Here is a 20,279-nt window from a genome sequence, read left to right on the forward strand (position 1 = left end):
CCAAGTAACACAGCCCGACTTGCTCTGACTGGGGAATGTTTTAATCATATCTGGTCCAATTACTGTAAAGTCCCGACTGGGGTCTGAACTCCCACCACTTCTGCTAACACCATAGAAGTCTGACCATGTAATTCAATACAGTATTTTAATAGGAGGAAAATGTTAAATTCATTTAGACACGTAAAATAGTAAGGAAACACTATTTTGTTCTCCCAACGTGTCTGGATTTTTAAAGATTATGTTCACTGTAAAAAGATTTGATTATGCTGCAAATTATTAAAAAGTAGCAATGTGGTATAAAGCAGTGTATTAAAGCACAATGTGGACCACAAAACCAGTCATAAGTCGCACGAGTATATTTGTAGCAATAGCCAACAATACAATGTATGGGTCAAAATTATTGATTTTTCTTTTATGCCAAATTTTTTTAGGATATTAAGAAAAGATCATGTTCCATGAAGATATTTTGTAAATTTCCTACCATAAATATATATAATTTTTTTTTTTTTTGTGAGTGGATATGCATTGCTAAAGACTTCATTTGGACAACTTTAAAGGCGATTTTCTCAATATTTAGATTTTTTTTTTGCACCCTCAGATTCCAGATATTCAAATAGTTGTATCTCGGCCAAATATTGTCCTATCCTAACAAACCATACATCAATGGAAAGCTTATTATTATTTCCAAAAATTGACCCATATGACTGGTTTTGTGGTCCAGGGTCACATAAATATATCAGTTTTGAGATATTGAGCTTCAAAGTTTTTCCATTCCACTTTGTAGACAGAACCTTCTTGTTTTCTTAATAAAAAGTCCCAAAATGTAGACAACATAAAATAAAACATCTGAAGTATATAAGTCACAGAACAGGAATATATGAATAACTCAATTTTGACAAAAATATCAGATAGAATCCTATAATTCCGAGATGACGAGATGCAAACAATATAACAAACAACATAAAAATGCTAATTAAAATTATTATTTTGTTTGCTGTTAAAAGTTAAAAGCTAAAAATTAGTTAATTATTCAAAAAGTTACAAACTAGTATAAAGCAGTATATCAAAGCACTTTGTATCAATTGTGGACAAAAACAATGATTGTTCTTATAATGAAAATTGAGATATTTCTTATAATTTATTGTTTTTCTGTAAAAAAAATAAAAATAATTTAGCTTATGTTTTCCCCTCAATTTTGCTTCTTGTTGCCCTCTTGGTGAAATTTATTTTCATTTTATTTTAGCAAAGACCTTTAATAAATATTTTTCTGTGTGTGTGTGCAAATGCTACAGTACAGCAACGTCATGCTCTATCAAACATTTCTCCTCCATCCAAAATATATTCCATAGATACCATAGATAAACAGAAATAAATTATTGATCCCTGAGGGTAAATTCAGGTGCAAAACCCAGCTGCATTATTGTTAAATGCACAAGCTAAAGCATACCACATAACTGTAACAGACAACAAAACGTGCACACAAAAACACAAGCATAAATACAGCTCACAACCCTCTCTCACTCCACACAAACGCACACAGCTCCATGGGGACTCAGATGCAGGTGGTAGCTGTTTGGTGTCCTTTAGTAAGCGTGCCCCCTCGGCAGAGCCTCGGGCCAGTTTCTTCACCCTGTTTATTGTGCCTCTGCGACTCTGCAAGATAAATGCCGACCACAGCACACAGTAACAGCTAGCGCCGCTGAAGATGGATGCCCTGATTCAGAGCTCCCCCACCATATGAGCCAATTTGTAAAGGACAATAAGTTTAAAAAGAAGTGAGGATCTCAAACACAGCAATCCACACAGACAGACTCGACTGTGGCGTTGGATTTTCTGAGAAATATCACTCTGAAACAGTCGTGGAAACATGAAGGTTCAAAAGTGCTTTGTATTAAGTCATTGTATTAGCATGATTACGTAGCCACAAACATTATTTAAAAAATTTGGCCTTTTAACGGACAACAAAACAAAAGTGATGGTGTGTTGGAGATGCCGATAAACAAACAAATTCCTCCGGCTCGGAGTCAACATACAATCTCACTAAATCCGTCCATACGCAGTCACCGCTGTGTTGTATTTCTGAGGTGATATTTTTGAGATGACATTTTGTGCATCTGTAGTATAACCACACCGCATATTACATTTAAAGTTCTCTCTTGTAAAATACCAGACTGTATAATTCAGATGCAAAAATGAAAAAATGAGCCCACACTGTTTATTCCAAGCATGTTTTGATGATGTGTTAGGCTTCCCACTTTAGAAACCTCCACCCCAGCACCCTGAGCGTGCGTGTGTGCACTATGTCTGCACAATCAGCCCACAGAGTCTGTTGGCCGGCTAAGCGGCTGGACAGCCACTAATAGGAAGCAGGTCAGAATTGGTGTGGGAGTCAAGGAAAGGTCAGCCTGGGTTAACTATCAAAGATGAGTGCAAACCTATCCCTGTGGAAAAGACTGTTAGGAAAACATCAGCCTCTGCCATGCCAGCCTCCTAAAAGTAGGAGTATCCCTCTGTTAATTAATTCAAGACTGTGGAACCTGCTTTCTCCACATCTTTTCTCTCCATCAGGCTGAGAGTTCAAACACAAGACCAAGTGATTAGACACAGTCAAGTTGAACCTGCAGCCATGCTTCTCACGGAATTAGTGGAGAGACAAGAAAATGTGAGAATAATTACAGAAATTTTTTTTAAAAATTTGATTTTTTGCCCACATTTCACTCCTTTTTATATTTTATATATATTATATATATAAAATATTATAAAACGGTTATTATATTGTATAAAACAGTTCTGTGTATCACTACACAACACCCTTAGCAACCACTCTTAGCAACGTAAACTGTATGTTCTCAATTGATATTGTTCATTAAAGCTTACTGCATTATGTAGAAGAGCATTTTGAGAAAGAGATTGATTGAGCGAGTTTATTACCTGCATTCAGATTTATCATTTTCCTTCAGGTCAGTCCTATGTTCATAATGAAAAAAATCTGTTTAAATGTCCGATGTATTATCTTGTCCTTTTAACATTTAAGGGGTTTTCCCGTGACTGACAGCACTAGTCAAAGCCAGTTTGTCAGTTGTGTCTTATTCCGTGTTCACAACAATTCAGTCTTTTCAATGTAAGTCTTAATACATTGACCTTTGGGCAGGAACACACCAAGCCGACGGTCGGCCGTCGGGCAGTTTTTCTTCGTCGGCCGACTAAGTTTTCTCAGTGTGTTCTGCACCGTCGGCTGAAGTTGGTCCTCGTCAGCTTTTTTTCGGCCGATTCGACATGTTGAATCGGCGTTGGAGCTCGTCGGGCCATCTGATCATTCTGATTGGCTGTTCAGCTACTGCCGTCTGCTGTTCGGAAAGGCATTTCATCTCACGCAGGCGCAGAACAGACGTGCTACTTGGCCGTCGGCTGTTTAGCGTCGGTTTGGTGTGTCAGGGCAACTTTGGACACAGACGCTGCCGACGTGAGCCAACCCCGCAGTTTGCTTTCGTCGCCACTAGTTCGTCGGCGTCGGCTTGGTGTGTTCTGGCCTTTTCAATAAAAGTCTTCGCTACTGACTGACTCACTCATTAAGTCAATCTTTGCCGCCATCTAATGGCGTACTAATGTAACTTCTGTTGCTGTTCACGGTCAGGGACTATTTTTTTCCGGCGGAAGGAAGGCTTTTAGTTAAAGTTTATTTCATGAAGTTGCATTAATACATAAAGCTTTAATATTTGTATTGTGTGGTAACCGTTTTATAAAAGCAATAAGGTACTCGAGGCTAGTGCCGTATCGTGAATAAGTCATGGCTGAATGGGGTTGCAGGCACTCTGCTTTACATCACCCTTCAGCCGTGACTTAGTCACGATACAACACAGACTCTCGTACCTTATTGCTTACATATAGTATAATATTATACACACACACACACACACACACACACACACACACACACACACACACACACATACACACACACACACACACACACACACACACACACACACACACACACACACACACACACACACACACACACACACACACACACACACACACACACACATCAGACAGTTGAGATGCTGTGGCAGCTGTAGCATCAAGATAACCTATGAATATGTAACTGAAACATTTGTAGGCATGGTCTAAAATTGGTCAATAGTCTTATAAGAGAGATGTATATATAATTTGTATTCATATGAATTTCATGGGCAGTTTTATGGGTTACTGTATTTCTTCAAAACACATAGAACACAAGAGGTTTAAAAAAGCATGATTGCTTATATTTCATGGTTTTCAGCATTGAGTCTAGCGTAAGAAGTAAATTCTGTTTTTTTCATTTTATTTTCAGGACTACTGAAACAAGAACATGGAAAATATACAGGGTTAGCCATGGGGAAAATATGGTAATAAATTTATTATAGGTCTCTTGTTTGGGGATTTTCAGAAACACCCAGTGAGTTAGAAAAGCCACAGCCTGATAGACAGTGAAAGAGCCATATAAAAATAAAGACAGATGTGGAAGCACAATGTTTCATTCGACAGAAGCCGTATAGCAATGATGTGGAAGTCTAGACAGTTGTTATATGAAATACCGGCAGTGTCATTTCATCCTATTAAATTTAAGCCATGTTTCAAAATATTATCTAGCTCAAAGCACAATTATGGCAAAACTGAATCCAAACTATGATCCTGGCTTTAGCTGTTCTGCTCAATGGGACCAGGATATCCGATTTTTCCAAAACAGAAATTGCTTGACTAAATCATTTGGATTTAGTGGTGATGATGTAAAAGGATACACTAGATTCCAAAGCCTGACCGCACAGATGCTGCTGGATCACAATATTCTATCAAAAAGAGAAGCAATACTAGCAAACTAGCAAATAAACAAACTTTCTTGAAATATCTCCGACATGAAGTCAATTGAAACATTTCCACCCACCAATCGCATCACAGACATACACCTGCTACTCGGCCCTTTGGCCCTGACAGCGAAGGGCAGCGGGTCCTTGATCACTGCCACCTCTCCTGGCAGACTGAAAGAGGAGCGTGCAGTGCTGTTAACTGAGCTGCTCCTCCCTTTCTCCTCCCAGCTTTTTGTACTAATGATGGAGTGCTTTCTGTCCTCCAGCTGTCACCGATCCGCCATGACACTCTGACACGTGCATATATGCAAGCTTCTGTAGACAGACATACACATGCATGCAGGCACAATTGCACATATACACAATTCATGAACTACTGCATTTAACTGAATGCAACAATTTGCGTAAGAATGGTTTTGTGAACGATTTACACGGCAAATTCTTTCTGCTCATGTCTCATGAATGTGTCTCGTGTGTTAAACCATGAAGTCAGCATGAATCAAGATTTGCTCATCGTAAGACATTTTCTTAATGCAAAGTAGTTTAATTATCCATAAACAAAAATGGGCATTTTTTTAAACCCTCCACTTATCGACAAATGAAAATTTTGAAAAAGAAACAAATGAAAAAGTTATAACCAGTGGTCATGGCATGAATGAATTCATGTTATACCAGTATGTTCCTTGGCTGCAATGGCCAATGAATACATTGAGTTTGTCATTTGAGATTTTCATGTTGTGCGTCTTTATCGAGCGGTGGTCAGCCGCAGCCTTAGCATAAATGGTTTGTGGTTGAAAGACAATAAAACAAACTAAGAAACTAAACTGAAGGTAAGCGCCAGGATACACACCATGGGGGAGAAGCTTTACTGACATAAAAATAGACACAGTTAATACAAACAGAAGGATTGATTTAGTGCTATAGACTTTTGACCAAAGCATGCTAGCAATTCAATGATGTAGGCATTTTGGGAGTAAGAAAACCTCTTAAGCCAAAATGACAATTCTGTCATAAAACTGTTGTTCTAAACCAGTATGACTTTCTTTCTTCTTTCTTTTCTTATGTCATCAAAGATGTTTATGTCTTTCTTCAGTCAAAAATAAATTTTGAAGAAGTTTTTTTAAGGAAAACATTCCAGGATTTTTCTCCATATAGTAGACTTCACCAGGGTACGACGGGTTGAAGGTCCAAATTGCAGTTTCAGTGCAGCTTCAAAGGGTTCTACACGATCCCAGACGAGGAATAAGGTTTTTGTCTAGCAAAACGATCAGTCATTTAAAAAAAAAAAAAAATTCTATACTTTTTAACCACAAGTGCTCGTCTTGTACTAGTTCTGCGATATGCCAGGCGTGACGTAGGCGGAAGTACTGCGGTAGGGAAAAAAAAACTCCACCTCCTTTTCTTTCTCATCTTTGTAAAGGTCATTTGACTTAGTCTTTGCACGTTTGCTTTGTAAACACTTGTTTGGTACTTTCACCTATGTCATGTGTGACCATTCCTACATGATTATGTAATGTGTGGTGCATTGCAGAGCAGTGCAAGATGAGCATTTGTGGTTAAAAAGTATATATTTTTTACAATTTTTTTTTTGAAAATGACAGAATGTTTCTCTAGATAAGACTATTATTCATAGGCTGGGATCGTGTAAAGCCCCTTAAGCTGTACTGAAACTGCAATTTGGCCTTCGACCCGTTGGTAGCCATTGAAGTCCACTATATGGAGAAAAATCTTGTAATGTTTTCCTCAAAAACCTTAATTTCTTTTCAGTTGAAGAAAGAAGGACATGAACATCTTGGATGACATGAGGGTGAGTAAATTATCAGGATATTTTAATTCTGAAGTGAACTAATACTTTAACAACTGTTTGGAATGGAAGATTATCATTGAATAATGACTTAAATTCAGCCAGTTCATCACAGTTATTATATGACTTCTGAAAACTTGGAATACAGTATAAAGCATAAGTTGTATTTTTTATCGTACCTTTTATTTTTTGTAGATTGAAAACTTCTTTATTCATAGTAACTGCATAGAAAAAAAAAATCTTCTTTTCTGTTTCACAGAAGAAAGTCAGGTTTGAAACCACGTGATGGTGAGTAAATTATGATTTTTTGTTTTCTTTTTGGTTTTGGGTTCACAATCAAACATTCTGTATTAACAGATACTCAGCATAAATGTAATTTGCTTTTAGGATAAAAAAAAAAATCTCTACATGTAGGAAGGACATTTTGTGCGTATGCCCTGTTAACTGTTTCATGTCAACCTATCAGCACTCAAAACCACGAAGAAAAAAAAAAATAGTGTGTTGCAGCCAATCTCTATTGAGGAATCCCTCATCGCATGAAGCCCATTGGGTATCGCCACTTCGTAACATGAGTGGCCAGCGCATTTTCCAAGTTGATTAGTTTATTGTTTCAGAATGTGATTCCCTGTTGAGATCATTAACAGCTTGAGACTGATGTAAGCTCGTGCTGAAACACACTTACTCTCTGGGCATCACTCATTAACTCAATTAGGACCATATAACATCATCTGGAGGGGCAAGCTGTGTCATAACCACTAAAGATGGCTGTCACCTGTTTGGAGACATAGAGAAGTAGAAAAGCTCTCTGAATTTTCACTTAATTGCATTAAGTTGAGCTGTGATCTATTAATAGAGCTCTGTTCCAATTGCTGTTGCTCTGCAATCATGCCATGTTTAGTACCAAGAGTTATTTGGTCATATTCAGGGTTGCCAAGAATTGGGGTTTTAAACGGTAGTTTTGGTAACACTTTATAATAACTGCACACTATGAAGCATTAGTTAAGCATTAGTTAATAGTTATTTCATCACTTATAAAGCATTAATAGACATTAGTAAGTAGTTTATAAATACAGCTATAATTGCTTTATTCTTGATTTATATATCTATAATGTGTTTAATAATTGTATTTTCATACTTTATTAATAATCAATTTATCATTTCTAAATTAAGTATTACATTATTTACAAACCAGTTATTTAGGAGTTGTCAGTAGTTCATTTAGTAAGTGTAAGTAAATGATTAATAAACTATTTAAACATTCAATTATACATCTTATTATTTAGACACATAGTAATAGTTACTTAGTGTGTTAGTAAATGTTTTATTAACACATATTCCTACTGCAATTCATGATTAATTCAGGTAATTATAAAACATTTAGAAGTAGTCAGTTAACTATTTTTGTGAGCTCATCTAAAGTGAGGACTATTTATGCTTTGTAAAGCTTTTATAAATGAGATTTAAAGGTTCAGTGATCTTCTGCACTGCTGTCCTCTAATGTTTTAAAGTTAGTACCGAGGTAGTTTTGACACTAGGAATATGTTAATAAAGCATTTATTAACACACTGAGTAACTAATACTATATGTCTAAATAATAAGATGCATAAATGTACATTTAAATATTTTATTAATCATTTACTTACACTTCCTAAATGATCTTATGAACCACTGACAACTCCTAAATTACTGGTTTGTGAATAATGTAATACATAATTTAGAAATGACAAATTGATCATTAATAAAGTATGAAAATACAATTATTAAACTCATTATAGATATGCTTATAAATCAAGAACAAAGCATTTATAGCTGTATTTATAAATGGCTTACTAATGTCTATTAATGTTTTATAAATAATGAATTAACTATTTACTAATGCTTAACTAATGCTTCATAGCGTGAGTTATTCTAAAGTGTTACCGTAGTTTTTATTACAGTGATATTCAAGTTAAAATTGAGTGTAATGCATAACAGTGACAAAAATATCTATTTTAAGTATGGGAGTGGAATATTTTGAGCTTTGAAGTTTGGGCTAGGGTCACTGGGCGAGATGTTTGGCTAATTTTAATGGGACTCATTTCCACAGTTATTAACATCCTTCTCTCCTCTGGCCAGTGTAATTAAACTCTCAATATTTCTTCTTCTTTTGTAAATGCATTGAAATGCCTTATTTTCCCTTTGCTTTTGGCTTTTTGTTGTAATTTCGGTTCACCACTATAGAGGTTTACCAAACTATGATGACTTCCACCTTTGAAAACCCAAGAAATGTGAAAAGGGTCCATTGGGCCCTGGAATTACGTTTCTCACAAAACTGAGGAAGGCATTTGCCATTTTATATGTTGGTTTAGTGCTGATTAACATGGCTAGAAACAAAATATAAATGGCTGCAGGCCACACTTTCAACTATGAATTCATTTGAGAGCTTCAAATTTTCTGCCAATTTCAACAAAGTACCATTTTCTGCAATACTATAACATCCGCTGCCATGCCCTACCAGAAAGACAAGTCCTCCAAATGCTCTAGAAAACTACACGAGAACTCAGTGTTCCCAGAGGCATCAGAAGACAAGAACCGACCTGCAGTTCCTTTCAAGCGCCCAGCCACCGGGCAAGCAGTTTGTGGGCAGCTGTCTTTGGCTCCAGGCGAGTGAGTTCTCATTCCAGCATGGTTCACAACGCGACTCTCTGTCAGGGCTTGCCGATTTTGCCCAGCTTCTTCAACCTGCTCCTGAAGGCCTTTGTCAAAGTATTATTTTCTGCTACGTGAAACATATCAGGCCAATCCTGGCGTATCAGTTCCGTTCAAGATTGACAGCAGCTGCCAAGTGGATCAGAGTTTGGATTTAGGGCAATAGCAATGTGTTGTAATGATTTTGAACACACAGCTCTCCTGTGTCGGTTTCGGTTGCCTTTGTGCTGATGGTTGGAAGCTGTGGAAAAGCCATTCCACACTTGATTGATTTACAACTAAGATGAGGGCTTATGTTACGCTAAATCTAAGTTGAGTGAAAATGAACAGGTCATGACTATAAAGCAAGCTAAAGAAGCGACTGTCGATTTCATCCAGTAGCTCTATGAATTTAATATAAGACGCTTTCTTACTCCTCTGCTCATGAACAAATTCATGCATGAAGTTCAGGAAATCCATAAAGAGCCCATACATTCATAAAATAAAGTTTAGTGAAGCTTGAATCATCAAACTAACATTAACCTAAATGTGAAATACAGGCATCAAGGGGCAATTTAACATAAGTGCCATTCATCTTAATGTATGGCAGCTCTGGGTGGCTGGTGCTCAACGTAAGCACGTCAACCCTCCCTTTTCAGCAGAGGAAGTGAACGATGGTGTGTGGGGGGAGGAGGGGACCCTGACTTTGATGACAAATGAGGAGAAGGAGGGGGTAAGGGAAGGGAAATCCACGCACGTCCGTTGTGACCCGGCAACTTCAACGACCCGTCCACCACATCGAAGCTTTGAAATTAAAAACGTCCGCACACGTGCACGTACACAAGTTGACGCATATGCACACACTTGTACGTCAACGCAAACATGGTCTGACACGCACTCTTAGCGCCATGGCCGGATGGGGACTCTGCTTATCGTGTCAACACATAAGGCAGCGGGCGTGCTTACACAAGGCCCGGGGTAGAGGGCAAAGCCTGGCCGTGGGTGATAGAAGCCGCGCTCTCCTCAGCCGCCACCAGTGAACACTGAGTCTCTGTGTTCAGATCACTCAAGGTGGTTACAGTGTGAATGGGTGGGGTGGGACATGTGTGTGAATGAATGTAAGAAGACTGCTAGTGGCCACCACCTCAGTCAACAGTTCTTGCATATTGAGGCACAAAATAAAACTTTAAAATGGAAAAATAATACCACAATCAAATCATAAATCAAGATCAATGAATCAAAGAGAATATTCATAGTAATCATATTAATATGTGAACCTATTGCTTTTCTTTATAAAAACACATTACTGACCAACATAAGATGAACAGTACAGTATGCTGGGTTAAAATATACTAGAAGACAAGATTAACTGGTATAAATTTGTCAGAGATTTGGACTATTGTCTCTCTATCGCAGTTGTACCCCATGCTGCACCATCACGAAAGCTTATCATTTGCATGCGTTTTAAGCATCGCTGTAATTTTAAGTGCAATAAGCAGCAAAAGAGAACGCATTTCGGTATGCGTGCATGCTGTCTGAGCGTTGTCTGAGAGACTCACGCACATGAAGCCACTGCTCATAGAGCGTGTGAGTACTACACTGAGTTCTTTTTGCCGCCTTATTGGGTCAAATACACACACTTATGTGCCAAAATGCCCATCTTTGCGAGTATCCTCGTAAACAGTCATTTATGTCTTAAGTGAATGTAAAGAGTCAGGAAAGAAAGCGCATGTGTATCAGTATATTAGATCAGTACATTCAGTCTTAAACCTGTTGCTGTCTGTGCCATTAATGTTAATCAAACACAAAATTTTTAATTTACACAGTGAAGACTATGCTGTTTTTTTTTGTACATTTAATTATTTTATACAATTTATGTAGTATTTATTCTCATCTAAGTTTCATTTGTGCCTTTGTTCTATTTTAGTTTTGTCCTATTGCTTGTAAATGAAAGCTCTAGCGTAAGTTCTGCCAGGACGGCTCAATGTTACGTCACCTATTAGTTTAGATCTAACCAATCATTCTCTTACACTTGGAGTATAAAAGATCACTGACACATGTCTGAGTCCGCAGATGCTGATGCCAACCTTCACCTCCATCCTCCCCACCACCACCAGGATGGTCCCTGTCCATACCTCCCAGGGGATCAGCTACGCCCCTGCCTTCATCTTCAGGCAGGAAATGCCTGAAGATGAAGATATTTTGAAGCTATTTTGATATACATCATTATCATATCATGTTATAAGATTTTGGTCATCGCCCAACCCTACTTAAAATACTGTATTATCCACAAAATAATGGCAAGAAATGTCTTTCTATTGACGTGTCTTTGCGGACTGCATGCAAAAAAAACATACAATGCAGTCCGATTAACAAACAAATTAATTTTATGAGTTGGCTCTTTTAATGCCGAGTTCGCATTGCGCGTCACCAGATCACTGTTCTTCTGTTCTGCATGACCATCTGGAGTAGCATTCAGTTGCTGCTGTGTGCACATAGCACGATGGATCGGCGACAGAGGGTTAAGCCCGGGATACACTGTACGATTTTAGCAATCCTATAAGATCATTACTTTATCAGACTGTGCAACATTTATCTATTAAGCTCGGGTACGACATGCTTGTTGATTGTACGATGATGACACCTATTGAATCGTAGGCTACGTTGCAAGTTTCTATAGAAGAATAAAACGTCATCAGCATGCGCTAGTGGTAAACAAAAAGACCATGTTGAATCACACTTTGGCAGTTGTAGTTTTTTAGCCTGACTACGTCAGACTTCCTACTTCCGCTCAATTTCATTTCGCTTCTGTACTCAGTCTGATACAGCGTCAGAGCTTTCTGTTTGCCACCGGTCTGGAATCAACGAACAGAGGGCAGGCTGAGAGCCGTGACGTAGATGCTAAGCGCCGAGTTTTACATTGTAGGTTAGAGAAATCGAAAACCGAAACGACCGAACGTATGTTATGCGCTGTACAGGCGCATAACATACGTCATAACTAAACGTATCTGATTGGCTTACGGGTAACCAATGATTTTAAACTTCAGACAAGCGCCCCCTAGCGAGAGAGAAAACACTTCTCTATTATGCCATTCCAGACTCTGTCTACGAAGCAAAGTGAAGTAGCAGAGTCTGGTATTACCAGGCTAGTAGTTTTTATGTGCACTGGGAAAAAAAGGAAGCGGCGAAAGAAGAAGGGAAAAGAGCTTGAGGTAAGCAGTTTTAAGTTTTATCGCCATGTCGCGTTGATTTCATGTCGCATTTTTATTGGCTGGTCAGTAGACGTTGGACGTAGCAGCAAACACACTGTGCGTTGATCATGCTGAATTTCTGACACTGTCAGAAAATTATCGTAGACTAACTTTGGTTGCAAGACCGGAAAAACAGCCGTCTTTGAACCTCTCTCACTGTATGACATAGGACCACTGATAAAGAACGATCACAGAAATCGCCACGATTGTTTCACGATGGCAATCTTTCGTCTGGCACGGCCAAAAATCGTTCAGTGTATCCCGGGCTTTACACATTGCATGACTTTACAATAGGAAGAATCGCCAACAACTCTGTCTGGTCCTCATAGGTCCTTGAGAAGTGAAAAGGAAATAACGCAAGATCACGCGACGCGAGTTCTCCCACTAGACTGAAATTGTCATTAAAATAGACCAAGCGTGCCACACAAGTCCTGAAAAGTGAAGCCAAAGCATCTCGATCGTCCCCAGGTGACTGGATTCAGTATAGGTCATAAACCCCGCCCTCTCCATGTAATGTATTGGGACATGAGACAAACTACAAACAGTCAAATTACATGTCAAAATATTTTTTTTACCAAGACGATTTCTGTCATTTTAGGCAGTTTTAATCATGCTGATATTAGTTAAAGTGTTCGTTCTTTAAATAAGTTTTTAGTTAGTTATTTGATGCTATAAAAAAACACGGGTTTTGACATCATGATTGACAACTTCTCTGAGCGAAGTAGTCAACAGACTTTTTTCTGGATCTTCAGGAGGAGATTGAAGCTTTAGACTCTAGACTCATGATAACTCGAGACTCATGATATCAGCATGCATCATCCATCTTTTTTACAGTCTATGAAATAGACTGAGAAGGAGCCTTTTTCTGAACCGAAGCCATATTTGCTGATATTCTGGTCTATTAGTCCTTCCCGAACTTCCCGCTGCCCTGTAATTTTGCTCTCTCTTTGGCTGTAAGTGATCACCAATGTAATTGTCAGCAAGAAAACATTTTACACAGCATGATTTTGAATCGCAGACAGGTCCAGATATTTAGCATGCCAAATATCTCACAGGTATCTCATGTCTTTGATAATGCACACTGCGTGATTGTCACTAGCGTGATCGAGCACCGATTTGATCTTCGATTTTGCATTTGTCGGCGATTTCGCAAAATCTGTCGGCGAGTAAAAATCGGGGCTAAAATCGTTCAGTGTGAACTCGGCATTAGTGAAGCAAAGTCTGATTCAGGAAACAAATGACTTTTAGTTCTAGTGGTTTTTGTTTTAATGAATAGTTCAAAAAGATATGTTACCTATTTGAATTAGTCTGAAAACTGCACTGTATAACTTACAGCATTAGCAGAGGAAGATTTTGTTTTCATATGCAAGCAAAATGGACATACGTATAAAACTGAAAAGCATTATTTTCAAATTATGTTCCACTTAGTTTTAGAAATGATTGTATGAACAAACAATAAGTCAGAAAAGACATTGAGAGCTCCTTTATTAGCTCAGAGCAGCTTATTTTAAAATCCATCTTTATTACCGCAGACGAAAGGACAATTGGCTGATTTGTTGTTGGCAAAACCAACAATTAACCTTACTAGTCTGACCCATCGCATGAAAGGTCCCCGCTTACAAATGTCCTGATGGTTAATTATTAACTGTGGTATTTTAGAGCCCAGACTGAAAATCTATATTCACAAAGCTTTGGAGAAGGAGTGGAAACTGTGCCTGATAATTTTTGGTTTATATGAGTCATTTAGAAAGTACATCTGCCAATACAAAACTAAAGAATATGGAGGAGGATATGTTTATCCATTCATCATAAGATGTCAGGGTTAGAAAGGGTCAGGAACCACTAATTCAGTTAATGTTACTGATATCAGTATGACAGCAGAAAGATCTATAGACCAAAAGATCAGGGAAGAGGAAAAACTGTTGAACAAAGTCGTTATTTTTGTTCTGTTTTTGCGCACAAAAAGTATTCTCGTCGCTTCATAAAATTAAGGTTGAACCACTGCAGTCATGTTAACTTTTTTAACGATGTCTTTAGTACCTTTCTGGACCTTAAAAGTGGTGGTTAAATTGATGGACGAGTCATATACCTCTCGGATCTCATCAAAAATATCTTAAAGGTGCCCAAGAATGCTTTTTCACAAGATGTAATATAAGTCTAAGGTGTCTCCTGAATGTGTCTGTGAAGTTTCAGCTCAAAATACCCCATAGATTTTTTTAATTAATTTTTTTAACTGCCTATTTTGGGGCATCATTAACTATACACTGATTTTGGCAGCGCGCCGGCCCTTTAATTCGCCTGCTCCCTGCAACACTAGCTCTCGACTATATTACAGTGCATTTACAAAGTTCACACAGCTAATATAACCCTCAAATGGATCTTTACAAGATGTTCGTCATGCATGCTGTATGCATGCTTCGAATTATGTGAGTAAAGTATTTATTTTGATGTTTACGTTTGATTCTGTATGAGTTGGAGGCTATGCTCTGTGGCTAACGGCTAATGCTACACTGTTGGAGAGATTTATAAAGAATGAAGTTGTGTTTATGAATTATACAGACCGCAAGTGTTTAAAAATGAAAATAGCGACGGCTCTTGTCTCCGTGAATACAGTAAGAAACGATGGTAACTTTAACCACATTTAACAGTACATTAGCAACATGCTAACAAAACATTTAGAAAGACAATTTACAAATATCACTAAAAATATCATGCTATCATGGATCATGTCAGTTATTATTGCTCCATCTGCCATTTTTCGCTGCTGTTCTTGCTGGCTTACCTTGTCTGTGCACAGATCCAGACGTTAACACTGCCTTTCCTTGTCTAATGCCTTGAACATGGGCTGGCATATATGCAAATATTGGGGGCGTACATATTAATGATCCCGACTGTTACGTAACAGTCGGTGTTATGTTGAGATCCGCGTGTTTTCCGGAAGTCTTTTAAACAAATGAGATTTACATAAGAAGGAGGAAGCAATGGGGTTTGAAACTCAATGTATGTCTTTTCCATGTACTGAACTCTTGTTATTTAACTATGCCAAGGTAAATTCAAATTTTGATTCTAGGGCACCTTTAATTTGAGTTCCAAAGATGAATGAAGGTCTTACAGATGTGAAACGACATGAGGGTGTGTAATTAATAACAGAATTTTAATTTTTGGGTGAACTAACCCTTTAAAGCAAAATAGTCCTTCAACTTAGCGCTTTCACTCCCTTGTATCACAGTCACACCAACATCAAAGCAACATAATTGCACTGATGACCTGACACAGACGCTGACCCTATAATATCTCACTAGAGGTCAGCTCAGGTCAAGCAGTGACATGGTAGGGCCCTCTGTTTTTCACCCTGTGAAAACAAGTTATTATCAGGTCAATCACCCTGGGTCAGCCTGCCACACTAGTCCCCAAGCCAGCTCGGTTGTCATTTAGTTAGCTCAGTTAAAGAAACATTTAATAGCCCGACCGAGGAGGTGGAGGCTAAGCATAGCTCCATAGGGAAGGCAGGGTAGCTTAAATAATTGAGAAGTCAGCAGATTGGATTTTGGCAGATTCATTGTTTTGCATTGATTGTGTAGAGTTAATCCTGTTCACTGTCTGGTCTGAACATTACCCAGAGGTCCTCTTGCTGGGAATACTGCTCCCAGAGCTTGGTCATGTGACTATTGATGCGGTGAAAGTGGAAGACTCAATCCAGCCTGAATTCACTCCAGGTGTGCCGTCCTTGTCCTCATGATCTGTTTTGGCAGGATGCATACACAAAAATCCATTAGGAGCATTTAGGATGTTTATATTTAAAAGTGATACAATAAAAAGATATAATGCAGTACAAGATTCTTTGCATTTCAACGACTATAAAATTCCTCATTTTCGCACATAACTTTCTAACAAGAAAAACAGCACTCTAAATGGAAATAAGAGTCTCTTAATCTAGGCTAAATACAAAGAGCATATTTTTCAACCTGAATGGGTTGCATCATCAATAAAAGCTCCAACCAGGACGACATTCGGAGAGCCCACTTAAGCCTTACAAGACAGCGATGGCTTTCTGAGTGTTCACAAAATAGGGCTGTTATTGGTGGAATTAGAACTCCATAATAAATAGAGGCAACATGACAGAAATTATGCCAAGGGCAGAAATCTCACTAGATCATTCATTGGCTGTTGACATGAATATTTATTGTGGATTGACTGTTTTCTTTTTCCTCGTCTGCTTGAGATTTACAGGCTGTTGGTGGTTTACTGTGGAGAGAATCTGTTGTAAAATACTATAGTGCTGATTCTCTATTCTCTGCAGTGTTATGGCTTAATGCAGTGGTTCAGGTATTGCACCCTCAAGAGTAAACCTCTCTCTCCTTAACCTAAAGCTGTAAGAGAAACCTGAACAAGCACTTTGCTATTGAATTTCACGTAAATGTGATTGTAAAAGAGCACCAGGATGTCAGGCTGCCTATCCGTCAGGGAAGCAAGTATCTAACCCAGTGGTTCTCAAACTTTCACTTCAAGAGTAAAACTACATTTGTTGACCACCTAAACACTCTAAAAAAATTATTACAGTATTAAAATAATAATATAATTAGGCTAATAATTTATTATAATAATAACAACTTTATTAAATGCAAATTTTTAATAATATAATTAAAACAAAAGTTTTGAAACAAGCATTTTAACATAACTATTTTCATACATTGTATAAGTGTCTTATTTTGATCAATTTAATGCATCCTTGCTGAATAATTGTGTTAATTTCTTTCAATGAAGCCCTTTTGAGTGTATTTGTGATGCTCTCGGGTAAGCTGATACGCTGCACACACTTTCCACAGACCGCTGCTATTGTCATACATTGTTATATGTGAGAGGGGCTCTTTGACAAATTTACTCCACTGTACATTTCATGTCATGCAGGTTGTGCTGTAGACAGCTATCAGATTACACTGTATTTCTACAGTTCACTGACATTAATTATCTTTCGCTTCACTAAAGTGGCATGTAAATAATGACTTTTATGTTGTTCCTAGAACACATAATTAAACTTGTACGTAACCAGCTGAAGTTTCTGCATTGGAGTGTTTGTCCAGGTGGGATAGCGTTATTCTTCAGTTTCATAATAAGACTGTTCATGACTACTTTAATTACAACTCATGCCATGTTAAATAATCCAAACCAAAGGGGAACAATAGTCATGGTTTTCAATGACAGTGCAATTGTCAAGTGTCTGAGGTTTGATGATAGTATGCTTTAATGACAGGCCTGGGCTAGATTAAATGAGACAAATGTCTCTTGATTTTAATGTGATCTATAATATAGTTTAATTTGGTACACTTTTGATTTGCATGCAAATAATTGAGTCATCAAAAAAAAAAAAAAAAAAAAAGGAAAATATAAAGCAAGCTTACAAAGTTAGGGTTAGTTTATTGCATTAGATACACTGTAGTTATTTAGATACATTTACAAAATGATTTTTTTAATCAAAGTGTTTACCCTCTCTGAAGTCAAAATGTTATTATTGTGGTATCATATTTCAATATTTTGATGTTGAACACTGTTAATAGGCCTACAAATTGAACAAACAACAGACACACACATCTGTATATTGCAGGTAGTGACTCAACTACGAACCCCATCCCAATCTTGCGAACAGCACAAATTTATCACAGACATCTAAAACTAACACTTCAATTCTGTGGGAAACATTGATTGGATCAAAACAACGCTTTTGAATTAGTGATGCTATCTCAGGTTAGGGTAAGGGTGTTAGTCACTGAGGTCATGACCAATTCTCTCAATGCCCTCTGGCCCTAGAGTCCTTTTCCCACATCAAAACCAGCCGCCTGAATTCCTCCACCATAATAAGTGCTAATAATGTCAAATAAATAAATAAAACAGATGGCACCCAGTAAAGAAGGATTATGGATATGACCGTCTTGGACAAGACCAAAACCAATGGGCACATTTAACCCTGTACAGCCTAAAATGTGAAATACTCTGAGAAGAAAAGGTTCTAAATATAGTTCTATCAGACACTTGATATAACCTTCTAGGGGTTCCCATTATGGGATCATTTTATGGATTTTTTTTATTTTTCTATTTATTTTAAATAATTTTTCATTTTAATTACATTTTATGAATTAAACAGAATTAAACAGATGTTTTTCAGGAGTGTGAACCCTGCTCTACAGTATATCTCGAAATAATATGTCTTACTAAGATGATATTTGCCTAGTTTTATCATTAAAGATTTGTAGTTTTTAAATGTTTTGTGGCAAAACATATAAAGCAATACAATGATGATGACATCATAAACGTTGCTCAAAAGCATGCATGTGTATCATATTTCATACATATATTTTAACGTTTTTCAAAAGAAAAAAAAACGATCGTGTTCATAATTCAGAGGCTTTAGAATTGCATGTATCATATGATACAGTAGGCTAGGCTTTATAGGGTTAAATAGATTCAGTAAGAAACCATAATGCATAACCAGCTAAACTCTCCATTTTAAGTCTATTTTTCGAGTTCTTAAAAAAGTGCACACAACAACTCAAGATCAACATATGAACAAGCCCTTAAGCTATTATGTGCAGAGATATTTTGATGGCTTTGCATGACCTCTCCAACTTTCACCTGTCACAACCTCCAATCTATAAAGGTTAACCCTTCACACCTCTGTAAGAGAGTCAAAGCGCAAGACAGAAGTGTTATCATGGAAGCGTTAGATGCTGGATAGTCTCGCAAACTATGAATTCCAGACAACAGAACATGCCTGACAAAAAACAAAAAATAAAAACTCTCACACAGCTCACTGCTGGTTTGGACTGGCTTTGACCTCCAAGCATTAAGGCTGGCTTAGCCAAACTCAGACTCAGAGGCCCAGTCTGGAATCAATTGGTTCAGAGAATATGTGGTTTAAGGATTGGCCAACAATGCTGAAAATATATGAGCTTTGAGTGTAATTAAAGGATGCAACACAGTAAATACAAAAACAAAGCGTCCATATTACAAAACAAGATGGGTGCAAACAAATTGTTTTTTTTTTGTTTTAGGAATTTACCTCATAAATCGCTTGTTTGAACCATGGTCCGTGCTGAAAACGAGTCGTCTTCTTTTTTTAATCCAAAATAGGCTACGTTTGATTTACTTGATTCGTGTATAATTCATAAGTTCTTTCTGGAAGGGGGTTAAAGCTTCAAAATTTTACAAAAATATTTGACAACACAAGACCAAGGAAGGTTTTTTAGCAAGGCCGATCGATCGCGTGCTTCACTACAGCCGCGTGAGCATGCATGCGCGCGCTTTTCTGAAGGACTACAGAAAACAACCTCGTCTAAATCACAAAACGCGCTTCCAGACTTGGAGGCTATAGTATAGGTGTATTTTAGCTTTACTGTGTACATGGTTTAATTCATTAGTAGCTGTATTTAGGGCACAGAATACGTAGGCCTATAACAAAGAATCCATTTGATGGCAACAGCGGGCGTCTTCATATTCTTCCGTTCATAATTCAGAGGTAGGCGGCTATGCTATAATTAGATGTAAGACATTTTTAAGTTTTTCCGCTGTAACAGAGCATATAAGGATGACACATAGTCTTGTGACCCAATAATTAATATTTCATTATTTCAACTGATACAAACTGAATGCAGTTTTTACCTTAATGATCTATTTCTATGTAATCTGACCAATTATCTGTTAGCCTAATATGTTGTC

General features: G+C 37.6%; 1 long non-coding RNA gene across 1 annotated transcript; it reads right to left on the reverse strand.

Annotated features, from left to right (window-relative positions):
- Window positions 1-4,173: 4,173 nt before the first annotated feature.
- Window positions 4,174-20,279, reverse strand: LOC125279847. Its single transcript, XR_007187458.1, has 4 exons — window positions 19,624-20,279; window positions 16,186-16,309; window positions 4,925-5,162; window positions 4,174-4,829 (listed from the first exon to the last, which is right to left on the reverse strand). It is a non-coding gene; the product is annotated as an uncharacterized LOC125279847 (long non-coding RNA).

Source organism: Megalobrama amblycephala, linkage group LG12 (assembly GCF_018812025.1).
Source record: "Megalobrama amblycephala isolate DHTTF-2021 linkage group LG12, ASM1881202v1, whole genome shotgun sequence".
Classification (NCBI taxonomy): domain Eukaryota; kingdom Metazoa; phylum Chordata; class Actinopteri; order Cypriniformes; family Xenocyprididae; genus Megalobrama; species Megalobrama amblycephala.